Genomic DNA, 19443 nt, shown 5'->3' with positions numbered 1-19443 from the left:
AACAGTGGACAACCCGTGGCTCTGCCCTTCATTCGATCCTTGCGAAACTCTACATTTCAGCAGGATAATGCACGACAGCATGTTGCAGGTCCTGAACGGGCATTTCTGGATAGATTCGTCTGCTGCCCTGGCCAATACATTCTCCAGATCTCTCACCAATTGAAATCGTCTGGTCAGTGGTGGGCGAGCAACTGGCTCGTCACAATACGCCAGTCACTACTCTTGATGAACTGTGGTAGCGTGTTGAAACTGTATGGGCAGCTGTACCTGTACACGCCATCCAAGCTCTGTTTGACTTAATCCCCAGGCGTATCAAGGCCGTTATTACGGCCAGAGGTGGTTGTTCTGGGTACTGATTTCTCAGGATCTATGTACCCACATTGCTTGAAAATGTAATCACATGTCAGTTCCAGTATAATATATTTGTCCAATGAATACCCGTTTATCATATGCACTTCTTCTTGGTGTAGGAATTTTAATGGCCAGTAGTGTATATCAGAAGGAGACAGTGGCGTTAAACGATAAAAAAAGGGGCACAAAGGGTCAGAAGGAAATGTCGGCAGAACAGGTTCGTGATGTGATGAATGACGTGGTCGAGCGTACGTCGCGTTATCTGCTGAACCATGACGGGGAGCCGGGAACGGTGGCTTCTGCTGCAGCGCCCCTGCAGGCCGCTCATCGAAAGTTGACCGAGCCCGCAGTATAACTTCAGGCAGCCGCGCTGTCCATTAGGGTTTCGGGCCTGCCACAGACAGCCGCGGCCATCGCCGCCGTCGCCCTCGAGCCTTACGCCTGGCGCGAGAAAGTTATTTACACCGGAAAGTTAAGCGGAGAACAGAACGTCCCAGCCAGGCTTCGGTGCGTTTACATTTAACTCTTGTTTTTTCGTCGCCTTTGACGGCAGGCTAACTTTCCACGTCCACCGCAAACAAAGGAATAAAGCTGTGTCCTGCTGCAAACGACTTAACCTTTTTAACAGTGCAGAAAATGAGCCTGTTACAGCCTTGAAAAACGTCCCATTATAATAATTATTATTATTACACCTACATCTACATCTACATCCGTACTCCGCAAGCCACCTGACGGTGTGTGGCGGAGGGTACCTTCAGTACCTCTATCGGTTCTCCCTTCTATTCCAGTCTCGTATTGTTCGTGGAAAGAAGGATTGTCGGTATGCCTCTGTGTGGGCTCTAATCTCTCTGATTTTATCCTCATGGTCTCTTCGCGAGATATACGTAGGAGGGAGCAATATACTGCTTGACACTTCGGTGAAGGTATGTTCTCGAAACTTCAATAAAAGCCCGTACCGAGCTACTGAGCGTCTCTCCTGCAGAGTCTTCCACTGGAGTTTATCTATCATCTCCGTAACGCTTTCGCGATTACTAAATGATCCTGTAACGAAGCGCGCTGCTCTCCGTTGGATCTTCTCTATCTCTTCTATCAACCCTATCTGGTACGGATCCCACACTGCTGAGCAGTATTCAAGCAGTGGGCGAACAAGCGTACTGTAACCAACTTCCTTTGTTTTCGGATTGCATTTCCTTAGGATTCTTCCAATGAATCTCAGTCTGGCATCTGCTTTACCGACGATCAACATTATATGATCATTCAATTTTAAATCACTCCTAATGCGTACTCCCAGATAATTTATGGTATTAACTGCTTCCAGTTGCTGACCTGCTATTTTGTAGCTAAATGATAAAGGATCTATCTTTCTGTATATTCGCAGCACATTACACTTGTCTACATTGAGATTCAATTGCCATTCCCTGCAACATGTGTCAATTCGCTGCAGATCCTCCTGCATTTCAGTACAATTTTCCATTGTTACAACCTCTCGGTACACCACAGCATCATCTGCAAAAAGCCTCAGTGAACTTCCGATGTCATCCACCAGGTCATTTATGTATATTGTGAATAGCAACGGTCCTATGACACTCCCGTGCGGCACACCTGAAATCACTCTTACTTCGGAAGACTTCTCTCCATTGAGAATAACATGCTGCGTCCTGTTATCTAGGAACTCCTCAATCCAATCACACAATTGGTCTGATAGTCCATATGCTCTTACTTTGTTCATTAAACAACTGTGGGGAACTGTATCGAACACCGATTGAGGTGGCGCAGTGGTTACCGCACTGGACTCGCATTCGAACGGTAGACAGTTCAGACCAGCGTCCGGCCTCCTCGATGAAGGTTTTCCGTGATTTCCCTAAATCGCCTAAGGCAAATGCCGGGATGATTCCTTGGAAAGGCGACGGCCGATTTCCTTCTCCATGCTAATCAGAGCTTGTGCACCCCCTCTCATTGTCGGCGGGATGTTAAAGCCTAATCTCCTCCTCCCCGCTATAAAAATTAACGTACGATTTTTACAGGCCCAGAGTGTGATTGTGCCAACGGCCTTGCCGCAGTGGTAACACCGGTTCCCGTCAGATCTACGAAGTTAAGCACTGTCGGGCTGGACTAGAACTTGGATGGCTGACCATCCGGTCTGCCGAGCGCTGTTGGCATGCGGGGTGCACTCAGCCCTTGTGAGGCAAACTGAGGAGCTACTTCATTGAGAAGTAGCGGCTCTGGTCTCGTAAAATGACAAAACGGCCGGGAGAGCGGTGTACTGACCACACGCCCCCCCCCCCCCCCCATATCCGCATCCAATGACGCCTGTGAGCTGAGGATGACACGGCGGTTGGTTGGTTTGGGGGAAGAGACCAAACAGCGAGGTCATCGGCCTCATTGGGTTAGGGAAGGACGGAGAAGGAAGTCGGCCGTGCCCTTTCAAAGGAACCATCCCGGCATTTGCCTGGAGTGATTTAGGGAAATCACGGAGAACCTAAATCAGGATGGCCGGACGCGGGATTGAACCGTCGTCCTCCCGAATGCGAGTCCAGTGTGCTAGCCACTACGCCACCTCGCTCGGTGACACGGCGGCCGATCGGTACCGTTGGGCCTCCATGGCCTGTTCGGTCGGAGTTCAGTTTTAGAGTGTGACTGCAGCAGTCGAAGGACATGAAGGGGAAACGGTAGTTGAGAAGGGAGGGAGACAGTGTCGTCGCCCCCCCCCCCCCCCGGTGTTACTTAATCTGTACATTCAGCAAACAGTAGAGTTATGTGGAAAGGCGATTAAAGTTCAAGGAGAACAAATAAAAGCTGTAATATTGTAATAATACACTAATGCTGAAATGTTTATGTTAATGGCTACAAGCCGAAATTGTGATAGTTAATCCAGAAGCAAATAAAATGACAGTTAAAAAGCGAATGGATTACCATTTACACAGTCCTAAATGACTGTTACTCGTAATAATGAGAAAATGTACAGTGAACCTGGGGTCGGGTCGATAGACTCGCTCAAAATTGGGAACCATTGAAGAGCGTAAAGTTATGGTTATGACGTCTAAACGAATTCCCCAATTACATTTTTCTATATTCAGCTACGACATTTGTTGTTGATCCTTCGTGATTCTACAAATGTACTAAGCAAAGGGGTAAATCCTGCGTCTGTTGAATAGACTTTTTTTTTTAAAGACGTGAAGGATTTAAGTGCCACGGTGAAGTGCGAACTGAAGCGTTGGAAATAATGGTCGAGGTGCGACCCCCAGGGAAACCCTTACCTCTGGCGATAACAGGTCAGTGGTTCATCTGCTACAGCATCCCAGAATATTCGACTTAGTGCTGGAGGAACCAGTCGACGGAAAACCCCAGAGTGTGGATCTTGAGGACTAACCACACACAACAGAGCCGTGCCTAGTAAAGCAATGTTCAAAGTAACGTTCAGGTTGATGGTAGCTTAAGCAAAGTATCAAGTATGTTGCGTGTTGTAGGTATTATAACACTAAGGGTTACTACCGCGAAACTAAGTCCCCGACAATGTTTCTCCCTCGAAAGGAGTTAAGGAATAGAGCTTTGTTTCGTAACCAGATACATTACTTATTGACAGGGAGCAGCAGTTGTAGTAGCGTTCATTGAACCAATGTTATTAAAGTTGTAAAGTAAAATTGTAATCATGTAAATGAAAAATGATAGGCAGCCTAATTAGGCAAGTGATTCCAAGCAAATATACTGTAATCAAGAAAACTAACTGCTGTATGTGACTTTACCATTTTATAAATGGGATTAGCAAGTATTGGTAAGCAGCACAGATGAAAGTTTAAAATTTTTTGGTAACAAAATGTCTCCCACTAACGTGCACTGTCTGTACCAAAGCAAAAAAGATAACGTTCATTGCACAGTATCACTTAATAAGGGAGAAACACAGTTGATTTGGACATGAGGTGGCTTTAACAATTTATTCCCGCCTACTGTTTTCCCCTGCGGAGTGACTTCCCCCCAGGTTTTACATTCGGTACGGCCCTACGTACCTTCTCCAAGAACAGATTTTGCACACACTACTTAAAGATGTAAATGTTATAAAAGAACATAGTTTCAAAAGATAAATTCACAAATCAGTTCTTGTTAAATAACTTTAGAGAAAACAAAAGCAGTTATTTCTAAATGTGATAGTCAAAGAACATTGAAACACAAATACTACACTGAAGAGCCAAACGAACTGATACACCTCCCTAATATCTTGTAGGACCCCCGCGACCACGCAGAAGTGCCGCAACACGACGTGGCATGGACTCGACTAATGTCTGAAGTAGTGCTGGAGGGAATCGATACTATTAATTCTGCAGGGCTGTCCATAAATCCGTAAGAGTACGAGGGGGTAGAGATCTCTTCTGAGCAGCACGTTTCAAGGCATTCAAGATATGCTCAATAATGTTCATGTCTGGGGTTCAAATGGCTCTGAGCACTATGGGACTTAACTTCTGAGGTCATCAGTCCCCTAGAACTTAGAACTACTTAAACCTAACTAACCTAAGGACATCACACACATCCATGCCCGAGGCAGGATTCGAACCTGCGACCATAGCGGTCATGCAGTTGCAGATTGAAGTGCCTAGAACCACTCGGCCACCTCGGCCGACTCATGTCTGGCGAGTTTGGTTACCAGCGGAAGTGATTAAACCCAGAACAGTGTTCCTGGAGCCACTCTGTAGCAATTGTGGACGTGTGGGGTGTCGCACTGTCCTACCGGAATTGCCCAAGTCCGTCGGAATGCACAATGGACATGAAGTGATCAGATAGGATGCTTACGTACGTGCCGCCTGTCAGAGTCATATCTAGACGTATCAGGGCTCCCATATTACTCCAACTGCACACGCTCCACACCTTACAGAGCGTCCACCAGCTTAAACAGTCCCCTCCTGACATGCAAAGTCCATGGATTCATGAGTTTCTCTCCATACCCGTACACGTCCGTCCGCTCGATACAGATTGAAACGAGAATTGTTCGACCAGGCAATATGTTTCCAGTCATCAACAATCCAATGTCAGTGTTGATGGGACCAGGTGAGGCGTACAGCCTTGTGTCGTGGAGTCATCAAGGGTACACGAATAGGCCTACTGTGGTGTCACCGCCAGACACCACACTTGCTAGGTGGTAGCTTTAAATCGGCCGCGGTCCATTAGTACATGTCGGACCCGCGTGTCGCCACTGTCAGTACTTGCAGAGCTAGCGCCACCACATGGCAGGTCTAGAGAGGCGGACTAGCACTCGCCCCAGTTGTACGACGACTTTGCTAGCGACTACACTGACGAAGCCTTTCTCTCAGTTGCCGAGAGACAGTTAAAATAGCCTTCAGCTAAGTCCATGGCTACGACGACCTAGCAAGGCGCCATTAACCATATCTGGAGAGAGTCTAATTTGTATAGTCAAGAGCGATGTACCACAAGGATTCATTAAAGTTGAGTATTAACCGACGATACGTACTTTTCTTTAGTGCCTTCTAAAGTATCCTGTTCCAGACATCACGCCAGCCGGCGTGTGTGTACGCGTGCCCTTCGGTAACCTCACCCTGTGTCTAGACTGTCTTGTCTAGACACAACACCTACAGCTCCGAAAACCCATATCGATTATGTTTCGTTGAATGGTTCGCACGTTGACACTTGTCGATGGACCAGTATTGAAACCTGTAACAACTTGCGGAACGGTTGCACTTCTGCCACCTTAGACGATTCTCTTCAGTCGTCGTTCGTTCCGTTCCTGCAGGAGCTTTTTCCGGCCATAGCGATGTCGGAGATTTGATGTTTTACCGGATTCCTGATATTCACGGTACACTCGTCAATTAGTTATCAGGGAAAATCCCCACTTCATCGCTACCTCGGAGATGCTGTGTCCCATCGCTCATGTGGCGACTCTAATACCACGTTCAAGCTCACTTAAATCTTGATAACCTGCCATTGTAGCAGCAGTAACAGATCTAACAACTACACCAGACTCTTCTCTTATATAGGCGTTGCCGACCGTAACGCCGTATTCTTCTGTTTACATATCTCTGTATTTGAATACCAACTTCTTTGCCGCTCCTGTGTAAATTAGCATAAGAAAGCATAGAATTGCGCGAAACAAATACGGTCGATATTGTGCATAAGTGTTACGATATCTAGACACAAAAGAGTTTAAGCTAAGATACTATGAGACGAAGAACAGAAAATGAGGTGAAAAGCAGATGGCTTGAAAAACGAGAGTAAGGAGTTACCTCACTAGTGCCACATGAGGCGCGTTCCGATCGTGACAACTAGTCTCCAGCAGAAGGCAAGAGAAATGACGAAGCACTGCACCATTGTTCAGCTAAACAACCAGCGTATCTCCTGCGTCGACAAAAGTGGCGAACTTGAAAGGGTAGTTAAGTCGTCAGACGATTGTCCTTGGTAAGTAGGTCAGGAAAGCCGCAATCGCAGTGAAAGTGTATAGCGAACAGTAGTGAAAAGGTGGCCGTAAACACAGTCAGCGCGTTTCCTTCGGCACCTGAGCCTAGCGCTCCTGCGCAGCTCAAGTGTAGCTCGCAGATGCCAGCAGGAAGTTGCAGGCGTGGCGGATCTCTTCCGCGACCGACGTTGTGCCGTCTCCCGTCGCAGCAGCCACGCTCACATTAATTATTCATGAGCGCGCAAGACTGTCTCCCATCTCGCGGCGAGAGAGCCAGTCATCAGATACGCTGACTTGGCATTTTCCAGTCAAACTTTCGTATCGAAACTCTTCCCTCTAATCAGCTTTGCGCCAGGCGTATCGGCATGGCTATTGGAGCAAATCCGTTTCAGGTTGTTCGGTTCCAGCCCAATCTGCAACATTCGCCGTAACTACAGCCAAAGGATCTTCTCCTGTATTAGTTTATCAAATGGCAGTACGGCGAGTGACGTTAATCCTCCCTCACTCTTCCCTATACATCGCTATTTCTGTATCTCAGATTGCAGCTGTGAGGCGCATGTAATTTAACGTGTATGAACTTAAACGAAATTGGTCATGAGTGTGAAAAGTGTCTAACTTTATACCACGTTTTCCCATTTTTTGAAGATACTGGACACAAAATAAAGTACACATCACAACAGACATTGTAACATGTTTCCTATACAGCAGTGGAGTGCTTCCGAAAGTGAAAAGGCACACTAACTGTGCCATGTTAGGGTAAAAGCTACACTTTTGAGGTAACTTTACACCAATCTTAAGAAACATAGTATTTTTCAGATATCTGATGCCTTGGGCAAATTCAGACCAAGCCACAAGGAAATAAAGTGTTTATAAGGTGTTGCAGGTTTACTTCTTAATATCAAGATATTTGTATAGGCCTGGTCTTGTTCAGCATACATCACTGTCAGAAGCTCTCTCCACAGCCAACGCAGTAAAAGGATAATCATAAACCTGAGAACTTGTAAGAAGCTGGAAAGACAGCTAAAATACTAACCAGAAACCACAGAGGTAATAAAAGGTTACTTTTAGTATAAATTAAAGTAGGTGGAGCCGCAGCCATTTGTAACAATAGTAAGTGGTACAAACATAAACTGTATCGGTATGCCTTCCAGGAGGTATAAGAACGAATGTGTACAGATGAACAGGTGGGAAGGAGTAGATGGACAGTAAGGTGGGGAGGATGAGATAGATAGAGAAAGGAGGAGAAAGAGATGGAGAGTGAGAGGAGGGAGGTTGAGATGGACAGATAGAGTAGAGGAGGAAGTTGGAAGAAAATGAGGGAAGGAGAGATGCGCGCACGCACACACACACACACACACACACACACACACACACACACACACACACAGGGGATGAGAGGGTGGACAAGGAGGGGGAAGAGATGGACAGGGGGTGACCAGAAGGATGTGGACAGAGAAAGGGGAGGAAGAGATGGACAGAGAGAGGAGGAGGAGGAGATGTTTGCAATACATGTGCTGTTTGTGTCCATGACTGAAGCCACGAGTAAATGACTAGTTCCTTCTAAAAAATATCGTGGTGTAATATATCCTAACCAGCCCTGGGAATGGGTTGGGGTGTAAAAATGTGACAAGTATTAGTATCAAATCCATATTGTTCAGGGTCGCTAGACTCCTTGGTGACAGTCACGATGAAATCTTTCACCCCAAGACTTTGGGGAATAGGGCAGCGAGGGCGCAAAGAATATAACATGTTAGAATATCTCTGTAATGTCTGAATGAATTTCTACCAAAATTGCAGATATATCACTTGCAACCTGGATAAATTTACTGTTACAGTAAAACACCCTTAACACCCCTATGGCTGAAGGTTTTGGAGAAAACAGCGTGATGTAAAAGCGTAATCAGGGACGCTTGGAGCAATTTCAACCAAGTTTGGTATATACATGACTCATTGTTTGCATAAAAAAATACTGCGAGCGTAAGATACCCATGGTACCGCTTGGAGTCGAGATGATGATGAGAAGTATGACATGCAGAAACATCCGAAAATGACCTATTTGTATTTTTTCCCTGTAATTAGTTGATCTGTAATACTTTGAATGTATGAAGCGCGATCTGTGTTTTCATCTGTGTTGTTCAACGCATCAACCACACCTTGTTTCGGGGCCAAATATCGTGCCACATGGTTTAATACCACAAGTACGAGAGTGTGCTGAAAAATAATGCCTCGGAATACATTATCCGCATAATGTCTGTCATGCAGTGCAGCCTAGATGTCAGGTGTCACCAAACCTTTTCATCCCCACCCTGAACCTTATGGGGTCCTTATTCCCATCCCCCTCCCGCCCCAGTACTTCTTCCCAGATAATAAGTAGTATGTCTACCACACACACACACACATCTTTATTTAAGTATATGATTATACAAATATCTGGTCATGTACACACAAAATCTGAGTGTAATTTCTCCAGATGTTCCTGTATGAAGCTTCTTTCACATCACAGAACCTTCGCAGGTGTGAGGAAACCAGTTCATCAAAGTTTCATCATAACTGGATGAATGTTCTGCGAACGTAAATAAGATGAAGAAGCATATATCATTTTTATGTATGGCGTTAGATGGCACCAGCACCGAAGCCTAGGCTGTTGCAGCTTCTAGCTTTTTTGACGGTCTAGAAAAAGTATCAGAGTGTTGCGAGGCTCGCAGGTGGCAGCCACTCGGCGAGCGGCGAGCCGACTAGCGAGAGCGGCAGTCACTGCAGCACCAAGTGGTCTCCAATTACCCGCGCGGCTGATAGTGGCTGGTTGGCTGGATGGCTGGCTCCTCTCAAAGCGAAACGTGACATTCGGCGACGGGCGCTCGCGGAATGACGATGGGGCAAAGCGCGCCGTTGCGTTGTCACGCCCCGCTCTCGTCCAAAGCCGACCTCGCACCATCGATCCCAAAGAGGGCCAAATGTTAGCCAACAGAGGGAAACATGCGCAGTGAAAACGGATTTCTCGCATTGTTGTTATATCCCACTTTAGCTCGGTTACGCTCTTATTCTTCCCGATGCTCTTTGGTTCTCCTCTGACTACATATACAGGTAGGAAATCTTTCAGGAGGAATGCTAAACATTTTAGATGGTGATAGTATAGAGTAAAGCGATTAAAATCGTACAAATAACTGAGAATAAAATTCCGTCGTCAGTTGCAAATATGTTTTTATTTCGCTTTATCGGTTTCAACAATTTAATTTGTCATCTTCAGATGCCTATATCTACAGACAATGGCTATTCATCTACAACAATCACCCACAATATGCACATTTTTGGACATATGATGCCATTAGGATTCTATTATGAGCCGGCCGGTGTGGTCGAGCGGTTCTAGGCGCTGCAGTCTGGAACCGCGCGACCGCTACGGTCGCAGGTTCGAATCCTGCCTCGGGCATGGGTGTGTGTGATGTCTTTAGGTTAGTTAGGTTAAAGTAGTTCTAAGTACTAGGGGACTGATGACCTCAGAAGTTAAGTTCCATACTGCTCTGAGCCATTTGAACCATTTTTCTATTAAGAAAATACTGACATATGCTAAACCAATACCAAGCAAATTTCTGTAATATACTTCTTACACCACACACAAATATATAGTCAAGGCCTGAAAAATTACAATATCCGTAATTCTGTAGGCTTCTGAAGATGACAAATCGATCTGTCGAAACCGGTAAAGCGAAATAATATATTTACAACTGACGACTGAATTTTATTTTGAAATATACACTACAGTTGGTGAAAATCACAGCCATGAATAAAATAATAAATCATTCCATATAATGTTTGTTCAGTTTTTATTCATTGCAGAGATTCAGTTGTTATGACGTAACCCAAGCAAACACTCACACGTGTTAACAAAGACAAATGATTAAATTCAGAATTGATTTTCGTGAATTCCACCTCCGACTTCAACGCACTTTCGAATTCTCTTGACGATACCACATGATGCTCCTCTGAGGTCGTCTTGGTGTTCTTTTTAGAGGGCAGTATTAGCGATAACCCGAGCGATCAATTCGTTTTTTGTGTTTAATTTTTCTTTGTAGATGGCGCCTTTCAACCGGCCCCACAGGCAAAAATTTAAAGAGCCAATATCCATGGACCTTGGTTGCCAAGAAAGTGACCATATTTACCGATCCCTCCGGGGAATCTTGGTTTTAAACAATAAATTATGTGTCATGTGCCGAGTGAAATATACACGTTCCCGTCATGCTGGAAGAACACAGGCAACCTAACTAACCTAAGGACATCACACACACCCATGCCCGAGGCAGGATTCGAACCTGCGACCGTAGCAGTCCCGCGGTTCCGGACTGCAGCGCCAGAACCGCTAGACCACCGCGGCCGGCCTTTTCAAGGAAGTCTAGATAACGTGACCCTGTAAGATCACAAGAGCCCCAATTAACTGAGCACTTATCATACCACACCAATCATTTATAGAGACGTTTTCTTGATGATGTCTCCAAATTGGGCACGTTGGTTTTCGTTGAACCATCGATGTGAGTCACGGGTCTTATTGATACCGTCACGAGTGCAAAGACACTGTATCAGTTAACACCATTACCAGAATTACACTGTGATCTGAAATTAACCAATAAAAAGGTGTTAAATGACGAGGATAAAGGTTGTGGATAAATGTCCGCCATATTCTTATACGTAGAACACCGATAAATGTAAAGATTTTGCATGTAGTTGTTCAAGGACTACATTAAACCAACTGAACGATGTCCTCCAATGCATACAGACACTGTTCATTTGCACGTTCAGTTGGAATATGACTGCTGAACATTGCACCAGTCAAACCAAAGTAAACAATTTTGGATCTGGCGATCTTCACTTACGAAATGGTCTACTGTACTCTATATAAGAAGCAGCAGCGTTTCATTACAAAAACCCGTATACAAAATGGTTCAAATGGCTCTGAGCACTATGGGACTTAACTTCTGACGTCATCAGTCCCCTAGAACTTAGAACTAATTAAACCTAACTAACCTATGGACATCACACACATCCATGCCCGAGGTAGGATTCGAACCTGCGACCGTAGCGGTCGCTCGGTTCCAGACCGTAACGCCTAGAACCGCACGGCCACTCCGGCCGGCCCCGTATACAAATACCATGTCGACGTAATAACGATTTGTAAAGAGGTTCCTGCTACAACAGTGCAGAAGAATTGGCTAACGAATCCGCAGTCACAGCTGAAAAATTCAGTTATGTAAACTCAAACTCAGCTTCACAACTTGAAATTCAAAACAAAAATTTAGCTGTAGCTAAAATACCATTGAACAAAATTGTCAGTTATGCTCAGTTCGGACTTGGAAGGTTCGTGTACACAGACCCAGAAGAAATACAAATAAATGGCATACATTTATTTAGCCGCCCGGGATTAGCCGAGCGGTCTAAGGCGCGGCAGTAATGGACTGTGAGGCTCGTTGCGGGGGAGGTTCGCGTCTTCCCTTGGGCATGGGTGTGTGTGTTTGTCCTTAGGATAATTTAGGTTAAGTAGTGTGTAAGCTTAGGAACTGATGACCTTAGCAGTTAAGTCCCATAAGATTTCACACACATTTGAACATTTTTTGAACATTTATTTAATAGTAAATTACAAATAAATATGTAAGTTGAACAAACAACTATACCCTATCATAGCTTGCACATTTTACAACAAATTCAAATGATACTGGCGCTGCAGGTGCAACGGATGACGTAGCCTTCACAATCAAACGCCGCCCAGAGCCTTCCTGACAGCTGCCCTTAGAAATACATTGACAAATTCAAGGCTCAGAAGAAATCTCAAACTCGTATGTAAAACGTCTGCAGAACGTAGCAGTAACAGATGAATTAGGTAGTAACGCCGCAATTCAAAAACCAGAAAGCCACTTTAAAAGGATCAAAACTTACTCGCCGAATCTTGCCGCAATAGAAAAAACTATGATTAATAAAACTTTGCAATCAGTAAGTGAATCATATTATCTATACTAAAAAAACTGCAGGTAAAAGTGCCATGACTTTTAAAAGAAAATTAAAATTCTCTGAACAGGAAAATCCTAAAGAAGCTTTCTTTAAAACAGATCTTCGAATACCAAGGTTAAACAAATTCAAAACCTATTTAAATCTTTACTTACTTCAAAACACAACCATGAAGAAATAATGTATTACTCACGGCACCGAGTGGCAATTAAAGAAAAGTTGCCGCCACCAGAATAAGTGAGCTAGCAAAACATCACACTAAACAAACCACATAATGAAACACGAAGCCATTTTTTGCCCTTCTTAAAACATAAACAAAATTCTTAAGAGTGCGGGCGCCTTGTTCCCACTGAATATACAAAACTTCAAGGCACAGTCATGAACCGCAGATTCATGCAAGTAAATGAGCCACTTGTCCCAACGCAAGCCAAAACTGTTTGCATGCCAACATAACGCTTACTTTTTCATGCATTGCTTGTTCTCCGCCATACAGATCCATCTGTAATGTGCTGGGAATCAGCAACTAGTATAGGCAGTGCCTAGCAGCTATGTCTGTTCCGCCCGACCGCACACAGATAACACCTGTGCTAGCGTACTGTATTCGGCAACCGTACACCACGGTTACCATGGCCGGTCCCCTCCAAGGTGCTCTGTGTCGATCAACAAACAGGGCTGTTGCTAGGTGTTTTACCGCCTTATGAGAGAACTGGAAAATGACGCCCCCTCTTTTTTACTAGGATCGGTCTCCCCGATCCCCTCTCCATCACCTTCAACAACCAACGGCACAACAATGCAATACCACACTTTTAATTATTAAACTAAAGTGCCCAGTCCTCCTCATTGTCTCGGGATAGTCTTCATTTTCATTCTGTGTCCTCAACTGCTTCAAAAATGTCCTCAGTTTCTTATTTTTTTCCTCAATTTTTGAAATTTCCCAAAATAATTGCAATAGGAAAAATGTAGTTAATATTTAAAACTAGAGAGCACATACCAGTGAATTCAAATTTGACACTAATTACGTATTTAATTGCAAGGAAATAGACAAGTGAATGTGAGGAACTATATTCTGGTACCATTGAATCTTTCCTATACTGATGGGCGACACTGAGAAGCATCAGGGTAGATCGTCTGAATAATCGTGGTGTTATTTCGTTCCTGTTTTTATTGACACATTTTTAGAACGAGGAATAAATCTTATGTTCTACAACTTTTACTAGCCGCAGTGGTCTAAGCGACTGCCTTCGGATGATGATTCGTCCGACATGGGTCCAGGTTCGAATTCCGGTGATTGATGGATTTTGTGGTTGTCTAAAGTCACTAGCCCTTTCCGTTGCTTCCATTTCATACTCGGTAGCAGCTGCTTTAGTTTTGAAGTTCGTAGAGACAGTGTGTTTACTTTCGTCAAAGCAAGCAAAGATTTATTGAGTAACTGTTCCGTATGCTTTCGAATATAATTCGGTGTTATAATTTTTCCTATTTGCCATCTTTTCTCTTCATTTGCTCAATTTTTTTCACTTTTTGGCTTGAAATTAAGTTTTTTCGCCATTTTTCACCCCAAAGATTTTGTCGCCCTAGACGGCCGTCATGTTTCTCCTAGTGGTAGAAACGGCCCTGCCAACAAACGACAACTACGAATCCATAAGCTGGAGCGACGGCGCACAGCCGGCTCTAGCCGTTCCCTCGAACTGGGAGAACAACAACTGTCTTTTTCCCTTTAAAATAATTTTCTTCTACTTGAGGACCTAGTGGGAATGGCCAGCTGATCCTTTTTCCACGCACAGAGCAGTATTCGGTTTCGTGTGAAGTGATATAGAAGGCTTTTGCACGACAGTCAGCCACGTGAATATTGAGGGACGCCAGACATAGATAGACAGAGCGGGTTTCGGTGAGGGGGGGGGGGGGGGGGGAGAGGTGTGGAAACCAGCGCGCGACCTCCGCCCTACTCAGGAAAGCGATGGCCACCGATGGGATTAATTATGCGACTCTCAGAGAGAAAACCGCCTGCGCGTCGCAGTAATAATCCGCTGCATCTGTAATGGGCTGCTAATTAACTGCACGGTTCCCGCATCAGCTGCCCCCCCGCGGCCGTATTTGGGCAGCGAGTGGGTTCAGTACACTTCCAGTGACGTGTCAAACCCGTCGCCCGTCACAAGCAAAATCAAAAGCCTGCGATGCCGTTTGACGCGGCGCCTCTTGGAGCGCCATTTTCCCCACAATTACTATAACGTCAGCTTCCCAGTCGGTCCATCTCAATACAAGTTGCCCCAAATCAAGAGAATGGCGGGACGGTGGCTGATGGAAGGGGGGGATCAATTAAGTCTGGGAATTTGCGCTTCGTGGACAATGCTTCAGTTTCACCCCAAATCCCACTGACTTGTTAGGTAGGTGGTTCTTACCCGGGCAGCGATTGTCGCCTGGCAGTAGGATATTATACACTACTGGCAATTAAAATTGCTACACCACGAAGGGGACGTGCTACAGAAACACTTAAATCTATATTCAAAGATAGCACACTTCTCGTCTTCAGAAACGTTTTCTCGCAATTGCCAGTCTACGTTTCATATCCTCTCTACGTCGGCCATCATATTAATTTAATGCCCAAATAGCAAATTTCATCTCTGCAAAGCTCATCTATTACTTTTAGTGTCTCGATTATTTATCGAATTCCCTAAGCCTCATCAGGTTTTGGAAATGTGGAAATTTGTGGTAAGATCCTATGGGCTAAACTGCTAAGGTCATCGGTCTCTAGGCTTACACATTACTTAGACTAACTTAAACTAACTTACGCTAAGGACAACACACACACCTATGCCCGAAGGAGGACTCGAACCTCCGTCGGGAGGAGTCGCGCGAACCGTGACAAGACGCCTCGGACCGCGTGGCCACCCCGTGCGGCGTCACCAGATTTAATTCGACCACAATACAATTTTTTTCTCTTATTGATGTTCTTCTTATATTCAACTTTCAAGGTGCTGTCCATTCTTTCAGTTGCTCTTCCAAGTCCTTTGCTGTCTCAGAGAGAATTACAATGTCGTCAACAAACTACAAAGTTTTACTTTCTTCTCGCCGAACTTTAATTCCTAGTCCAAATTTTTCTTTACCCTCCTTTACTAATCGCTTAGTCTACGACCCAGTCTCACTCGCTTCTCAACCACTGTTTCCGTATAACATGGATAAACTGAAGCTAAAATTCTGAGCGATGTGACTGCCAGTCAGTAAAAGACTGAAGCTAGATTTCGATATGACGGGTTGGAGTTTGCCCTCGTTAGCCAGCAGCACGGTTGGGTCCTTGTGCTGGCAGGATCGGTAGTTCCCTGTAGATCGGCTCAGTCAAGGCCGGCGGGTAGGGGCCGGTAGCGGCCGCATCTCTGAGTCACGGAACCGGAATCTGTAAATGGCCGACGCTCGCCAAGTACGGCGCTCCAAGTTTCCTTTCGTCAGGGAGTGCCCGCAGCCGCCAGTCCGCTCCACTTCTTGCCCTGCGGCCCCGTACCGCTCTGTCGCTGCGGTCCAGCGCACGAGCCGATTGCCAGATACTCCACACGGCAGCGCGCAGTTGGCTCAGACGACAACATACAGCGTGGTTATACACTACAGGCCATTAAAATTGCTACACCAGGAATAAATGCAGATGATAAACGAGTATTCATTGGACAGATATATTATACTAGAACTGACATGTGATTACATTTTCACGCAATTTGGGTGCATAGATCTTGAGAAATCAGTACCCAGAACAAGCACCTCTGGCCGTAATAACGGCCTCGATACGCCTGGGCATTGACTCAAACAGAGCTTGGATGGCGTGTACAGGTACAGCTGCCCATGCAGCTTCAACACGATACCACAGTTCATCAAGAGTAGTGACTGGCGTATTGTGACGAGCCAGTTGCTCGGCCACCATTGACCAGACGTTTTCAATTGGTGAGAGATCTGAAGAATGTGCTGGCCAGGACAGCAGTCGAACATTTTCTGTATCCAGAAAGACCCGTACAGGACCTGCAACATGCGGTCGTGCAATATCCTGCTGAAATGTAGGGTTTCGCAGGGATCGAATCAAGGGTAGAGCCACGGGTCGTAACACATATGAAATATAGCGTCCACTGTTCAAAGTGCCGTCAGTGCGAACAAGAGGTGACCGAGACCTGTAACCAATGACACCCCATACCATCACGCCGGGTGATACGCCAGTATGGCGATGACGAATACACACTTCCAATGTGCGTTCACCGCGATGTCGCCAAACACGGATGCGACCATCGTGATGCTGTAAACAGAACCTGAATTCATCCTAAAAAAATGACGTTTTGCCACTCGTGCACCCAGGTTCGTCGTTGAGTACACCATCGCAGGCGCTCCTGTCTGTGATGCAGCGTCAAGGGTAACCGCATGGTCTCCGAGCTGATAGTCCGTGCTGCTGCAAACGTCGTCGAACTGTTCGTGCAGATGGTTGTTGTCTTCCATACGTCCCCATCTGTTGACTCAGGGAACGAGACGTGGCTGCACGATCCGTTACAGCCGTGCAGATAAGATGCCTGTCTTCTCGACTGCTAGTGATACGAGGCCGTTGGAATCCAGAACGGCGTTTCGTATTACCCTCCTGAACCCACCGATTCTATGTTCTGCTAACAGTCATTGGATCTCGAACTACGCGAGCAGCAATGTCGCGATACGATAAACCGCAATGGTGATAGGTTACAATCCGACCTTTATCAACGTCGGAAACGTGATGGTACGAATTTCTCCTCCTTACACGAGGCATCACAACAACGTTTCACCAGGCAACACCGGTCAACTGCTGTTTGTGTATGAGAAATCGGTTGGAAACTTTCCGGATGTCAGCAGCTTGTAGGTGTCGCCACGGGCGCCAACCTTGTGTGAATGCTCTGAAAAGCTAATCAATTGCATATCACAGCATCTTCTTCTTCCTGTCGGTTAAATTTCGCGTCAGTAACACGTCATCTTCGCGGTGTAGCAATTTTAATGGCTAGTAGTGTAATTAAACTGCAGCTATTCACAGAGGTCCAGTGTGGGCGAAACATGGTAGATACTCTAATGCGTTAATGGGGGGCCGATTTACGCTGTAAAAAAGTTAGTTCTAATTTTGGCCACCAGGTACAAATCTGCCGCTATACAGCACTTCCTCGACGTCTCCAGTGCTCATACTGAACAAATTACGTGAATGGCTGCTAATAGTAACAGCAACATTATACCTTTCTCACTTGTTTGACACTTGCTACCCACGTCCCATTCCTAATTCATTACACATGGAAACATTTCTACACTTTTTTCTTGTCTTCACAGCGCTAGATTTGCTCCTGGTGCACAAAGTTGGGATTTTTTTTTTTTTTCAGCGTAAATCGGTTCCGCATTGCCGCATTAGAATATCTACGAAGTTCCGCTGCCATGCGATAACTGCAGCCCACACTGGTACTCTGCGAGTGGCTGCACTTAAATTATAACCACCTGGTACCTCCGCACGCAAGCTTCCGAGTATTATTCATACAGTTTATAGCAGTCAACACCGAACACCTCGTGCGTTTCATAATTTAGTCACGTTAGAGAAAGATGGAGACTCTTGCGGACACTTTCTAGGGAGATAAGAGTTACTGAAATACGAAGAAAAGGGAGGTAACGAAGAAAATAATGTACAATGATAAACTTGAAGGTTCTCGCTTTAGTAAGTACAGGAAGAAGATATCAATTAAATTTTGTTTACCTTGTGGGGGCTACGTATTGCGGGGCATTTTAGTTTGCACGTCTTCTTAATGAAGTCAAATACGTGTGCGTGTTTTCAAATGGACAAGCTGTGTACCAAGCCGTCGTGACACTTTTGTACAGTTTGTAACAGAAGGAAATGATTGGCAAAATGTTAAATATTTATGAGTAATCTGCTCCTTCATTTTCAACAGTTGAGTTATGAGCAACTGAATTCAAACTTGCGTGTATCTCTTTTGACTGAGGTTCTCATGCAGAATGCCTGGAAGTTGCAAATATAAATAAAACTTGACGAAAGAGCAGACTATGATATTGGTGAATGGCGATTAAATGTGTGTAAAATAGAGGGCGCCTTATGTGTAAGAAGGAACAAAACGGTACATCTGACATTAAGAAATAACTACGTGAAAGCTTTGCGCAAGATGGCTGCCGGGTTAGTTAAATATTGGACAAAACCAAAACAAATGTTTCAGTAATGTTTGGACCGTTTTAAAAAGAATACAAGCGATTCTAGTGCTGATTTGTAGCTGTGAACTAGATGAGGACTCATGAGATTGAACAGCACTCAGAACAACGGCTGAAATCGGCTTCATATACCGCTAAGATTATGGGTAGTGTTTTACAAGCTGCAACAGGCATCTTCCGTTACTGAGTACCTTTGAAAGTGTTTAATGGCAACTGACAAATGTTAAAGTAAACTACTCTGCCTACTCGTTGAGGAAAAGTATATGTGAGAATAAGCATGTGTTTCAAAAGAAATAAAAGCACATTTCGTCAGAACAATGTAACTACCCGAATTGTACTTTGGCCACGGGGAAACAGAACGATTTGGAGTACTAAATGTCGCGTCATATTTGACATTCATTGACTTCCTCCTACATCAACGTCTCAAAAAATTGCGGCTGGAAAACTTTTCGACTCCAGTGAGGAGGATACGCCAACCACTGATTAATTGCGGATCTTCCTGAACCTGAGTTTTTCAC

At 45.0% G+C, this 19443-nt stretch overlaps 1 pseudogene; it reads left to right on the top strand.

Moving 5' to 3' along the window:
• Positions 1–2392: 2392 nt before the first annotated feature.
• LOC126177689 (5S ribosomal RNA) lies at positions 2393–2510 on the top strand (annotated as a pseudogene).
• Positions 2511–19443: the final 16933 nt, after the last annotated feature.

This window comes from Schistocerca cancellata, chromosome 3, assembly GCF_023864275.1.
Source record: "Schistocerca cancellata isolate TAMUIC-IGC-003103 chromosome 3, iqSchCanc2.1, whole genome shotgun sequence".
Lineage (NCBI taxonomy): Eukaryota > Metazoa > Arthropoda > Insecta > Orthoptera > Acrididae > Schistocerca > Schistocerca cancellata.
The sequence above is the reverse complement of the archived record's forward strand: the minus strand, read 5'-3'. Positions and strand labels throughout refer to the sequence as shown.